Source organism: Leiobunum rupestre, chromosome 1 (assembly GCF_980474605.1).
Source record: "Leiobunum rupestre chromosome 1, qqLeiRupe1.1.hap1, whole genome shotgun sequence".
NCBI classification, from domain to species: Eukaryota; Metazoa; Arthropoda; class Arachnida; order Opiliones; family Sclerosomatidae; genus Leiobunum; species Leiobunum rupestre.
In genome coordinates this window covers 92,879,268-92,884,198 of record NC_143384.1, presented here as the reverse complement: position 1 = coordinate 92,884,198, position 4,931 = coordinate 92,879,268, and the positions used below count along the sequence as shown (strand labels likewise).

At 35.0% G+C, this 4,931-nt stretch overlaps 1 pseudogene; it reads right to left on the bottom strand.

The window, feature by feature from the left end:
- Positions 1 to 1,213: 1,213 nt before the first annotated feature.
- Positions 1,214 to 3,630, bottom strand: LOC149968952 (lipase member K-like; annotated as a pseudogene).
- Between the last annotated feature and the right edge of the window lie 1,301 nt (positions 3,631 to 4,931).

Here is a 4,931-nt window from a genome sequence, read left to right as displayed (position 1 = left end):
AAGTTTCTCATTTCTTTAATAGGTACGAAAGGGCCGATTAAGTTTCTCATTTCTTTAATATGTACGAAAGGGCCGATTAAGTTTCTCATTTCTTTAATAGGTACGAAAGGAAACTAGCACAGATTTTTTCTCACATGGGCGCGAAATGAGAGGAGTTCTGGATTCGTTTATCAAATGTGCGCGAAAAGAGAGGAGCACATATTTCGTTTTTCAAATGGGTGTGAAAAGAGAGGAGCGCATATTTCGTTTCACAAATGAGCGCGAAAAGAGGCGAGCGCATATTTCGTTTTTCAAATGGGCGCGAAAAGAGAGGAGCTGATATTTCGTTTTTCAAATGGGCGCGAAAAGAGAGGAGCTGATATTTCGTTTTTCAAATGGTGCGAAAAGAGGACTTTATATTTAGTTTCTCAAATCGGCTTGAAAAGAGAGGAGCGCTTATTTCATTTCTCGAAGTGTCTTAAATAGGCTTGAAAAGAGGCGAGCGGAAATTTCGTTATTCAATTGGGCTTGAAAAGAGACGAGCGCATATTTCATTTTTCAACTGGACTTGAAAAGATAGGAGCACATATTTCGTTTCTCAAATGGGCGCGAAAAGGCAGGAGCATATATTTATTTCCTCTAGTAAGAATATTTACTGTTCTTACCCGATTCAAATGTTCGGATTTGAATCAGTGAAGCCATTACCGCATACTACGTCAGTAAGTAAATAAGTCAAAGCATTGGTGGACGGAAAATAGCCTTTGGTTCCAGTTAAGACTGTCAGAACCTGTCCGATATTTGTGTTTTTTCCAATTAATTTATTAAAACTAGTGATGTCTGAGGTATAGAGGTGAGAAAAAATTATTTTTAGGGGATCGAATTGAATGTCATATAGTCGTTGCCATGGCAAGGCGAGAACCAAACGAGGAGCAGATCAATTTGTTACAGGGTGTCCTAATAATCATGATTAAAAAAATTATTATAATTTAACCATTTTTAATCTTTGTACAGCCAAAGCTACATATTTAATTTCAATCTAATCTAATCATGATTTATTCATACGAGGGTGTTCTAATTATCATTAGAGTGAGCTGCCCCTCGGAACAAAATCGATTATTTAAAATGTTGAATAGTTTCGTCAAATATTTCTAAGGTAAAATTAGGGCCAGTTAACTGATCAAATTCAAAATAATATTTTGAATTATAAATTAGTTGATTGTGCAGGCTCAATAATCTAGCCCTTAAGAGGGCTGACTTCGCAGAATTGCGTGTCATTATCCATATTTCTGATGGTCTTGAAACTCAACAAGAAAAAACTTGAAATTACCGTATTTAGGTCCGCAAATTGGTACCGATGAACAATCGGAGCTCTGGCGTGTGTTAATTTAGCAACTGGAGACATACACGCCGCAATTTTGATCTAAAACGTCAAATAATTAGGACACCGCAAATGTAATTTCTGACACAAACTAGAGAGCGCTTAATAAAGAAATGAACTAAAATGTGAACTCATAGAATAGAGACGTTCAGCAAAGCGTTGTAGAAGATTGAATGTCAACGTCGATATCATTTTAAACACGTTCTCTATTCGCTTTTAAATGTGCATATTGTCATAACTCTAAGACAACGTCATATTCAGGACATGCTTGAGCACGTTTAACGAGATCACTGGAGTTATATTTCCAGTAAAACGTTTTTTTAATTAAATAATATTGGTTTTAATAAACTAATAATAATACTAATAGCAGAAATTTTTATAGATAAAATACACTTTTGGCTAGTACTGAAAATAGTTTTGAGAACTTAACATTCAAAATATAATTAGTTATAACGTATTAAAGCACATCTCAATGCGCCAAAAAGGTCAAGCTATCCTTGAATTAGGACCTAACTTAAAATACGGAATATATAATTATCTATAATTATGAATATAATTTAATCAAATAATATACAAATTATATTATAATCAGGATATACAGGGTGTTTCAAAAGGTTATGCAAACATTTTAAGGAGTTGTAGGTGGTGCGCTTGGTTTGGCACTTGTTGCAGCCTACTTCCAGGAGCAAAAAGGCCACACTTTGAAGCTCTCTGGCGGTCTTTTAACTCATCGTAGGAAAATGGGAAAAACAGGCATACTTCTCAACTCACCCCCTACAACTCCTTAAAATTTTTGCATAACCTTTTGAAACACCCTGTATAATTAGGTTTCATAGACGAAAAGGTGAACTTACTTTGTGATTGTAGTTGATCGGTGTGGTTGTCGACAGAAGGGCAAATAAGTTGGTTGTTCCCATGGAATGACCGACGTAGTACTATTGCTGTTGACCAGTAGTGGACAAGACAAAATCGATCATGGCAGGTAAATCCATCAGACCCATTTCATCCCAGCTTATTGATTTATATAATTAAAATTGGGAATGAGCTAATAATTAAGTTACTACGTCTATTAAAAACCGTTTTGAGGAATACCTGAATTCCCAAAATTTTGGGTCATTTGTTTTTAGCGAGACGTGCCCGAGAGAGTAAATTGTCCCTCTGAAATTGCCCAAAAAGACATCGTATCCTTCATCTGATAGATCAAGAGCTGCGAAGATTAAAATAATGGTATTGCTAGAAATATTGGGAATATTCCCCTTCTAATATTAAGCCAATTACAGTGGGGGACTATAAATATGGTGGACCGCAATACACTGCATTGGCTGCATTGACGTAGTTATGCCACAGGCTGAGGGAAAAATGTGATAAATTATCATCGGGATTTTAAAGAGCATCAGATTGTTGGCAGAGTTCTGAGTGTAAGACCTTGCAACCAATTTTACAATAGAAATGTATTAATATGGTCCTTTTACAAAGAATGTATTCAAGTTTACATAGAATAGTATAAAGGCGTTTTACATTAATTTATATAATATCCAAAGAAATTGTTGAAGGAGTAATTTTTACGTTCTATTAATTTGAATATAACCGACACTGTTTTCTCCTTTTTACTTTTGAGACTTTTAAGCGCTTAGAAAGTCACGCACTCAGAGAACAGGGATGACTGGATGCCTTTTAACTTCGAAAACAAATCGATAGCCCTATTACTTTATTACCACATGGACTGTAAATTTACAGTCCGTGAATACAGTCAGTATAAAGATACCTAAATTCTGGAAGGCGAAGTAGTTCAACACGAAGTTCGAGGAGGACTGGAACAATCCTGGGAGCAGGAGCACCGGTGGTTTATTTCGTTTCGGGATTCGAAACAGTCCCAGAATGTAGCCGTCGCTCGTGGTCACTTTATGCTCTTCCACGGGGTAGCCGAGATCTGTAATCAGTTGACTCTAGCGTTGAAAAGCGTTCAATGTATTATAAGGAACATCTTAGTCGTGAAATGCTCGCCTATTTATCCAAGATAAGGGACATTTTTAATTCGCAGTTACAGGTACGATTACTCTCACCGTGTTCTTGGTTAAATCCGGGTCAAAGAAATTGGTCTTCAAATTGGGATCGAGGGTTAACACATTCTTTACAACGACGTCGGTTGAGCCACCAACAAATTTTAAATCATTCGGAACAGTATCAACGTTACTCGAGACGGGACCAAATATCTCTAGTTGAAGAAGGAAAAGCGACAGCAGACAACCATTGGACACTTTTGTATTAGCCATTTCGGACCCACTTCACACTTAATCAATGACTAAATACCCGTGAATCAGCTAACGGCCCATTTTTATGTTTTGGGACTATCGTATTTAGGCGCTCAATGTAGAAGACATTTTCACAATTCGCGGTTGATGGAGGTATACCGTAAATGACGAACCCTGCACATTTCAACCTCAACCTACTTCGATGAACCGTAATTACATGACACATGTACATTGATTTGTTTTCGAGCGCAGTATTACCACACTGTCCAAAAAATACCTACTTCACGGTTATATTCATGAGATAAATGTAAATTTATTTTAATCGCGCCGGAATAATACAATTATAGAAGTTGCTATTTTAAACCAAGGAATACTTTTGCGCATGGTACCAATTTCGAAAATTACCAATTTCGAAAATTAGTACTACATATTTTTATATTGAACATATTTTAGGACTTTTTCAACGTCTCTATTAGAGCCACCGTTCTTTAAACTGTGTTTCGATTTCATAAAACATTTTATTAGATGTATTATATTTTAATCATAGTCTATGCCGCCATTTGTGTAGAAGCAGCCACTAATATCGGCAGATCACTATCAAGATTATTAGAACACCCTCCAAGATTAAATTTGATTAAATCATGATAACTTGAAGATCACCTCTACCTATTGAAATGATTAAATCGAGATTAAAATGATGAAATCGAGATTAAAATGATGAAATCGAGATTAAAATGATGAAATCGAGATTGAAATGATGAAATCGAGATTAAAATGATGAAATCGAGTTGGAAATGATGAAATCGAGATTAAAATGATGAAATCGAGTTTGAAATGATGAAATCGAGATTGAAATGATGAAATCGAGATTAAAATGATGAAATCGAGATTGAAATAATTAAATCGAGATTGAAATGATTAAATCGAGATAGAAATGTTTAAATCGAGATTGAAATGATTAAATCTAGACAGAAATATGAAATTTTCAGGATGTACACTATCGGGGAAGGTTGTATTTGTTATTTGTAAATTTAAGCCAAATCGTGACATTTTTTACGTTTTTGGAATTTTTAACGCTAGGTGGTAGACGAAAACTGTCAATTAAGAAGTTGTAAATGAAATTGGTTTGGTTGGAATAGGTAAAATTTTCACGGAGATATTAGGTTATGTAAAATAACAATTTGGTAGTATGTGGCTGAGTCTTTTCACAATTAATTTAAAACGAAACCTATCTAAATTGTGATGTTTGTATGACGGCTAAAAATTAACGTTTCTTAAACTAATTTTTTATTGTTCTTAATATTGAGAGGAAAAACATTTTC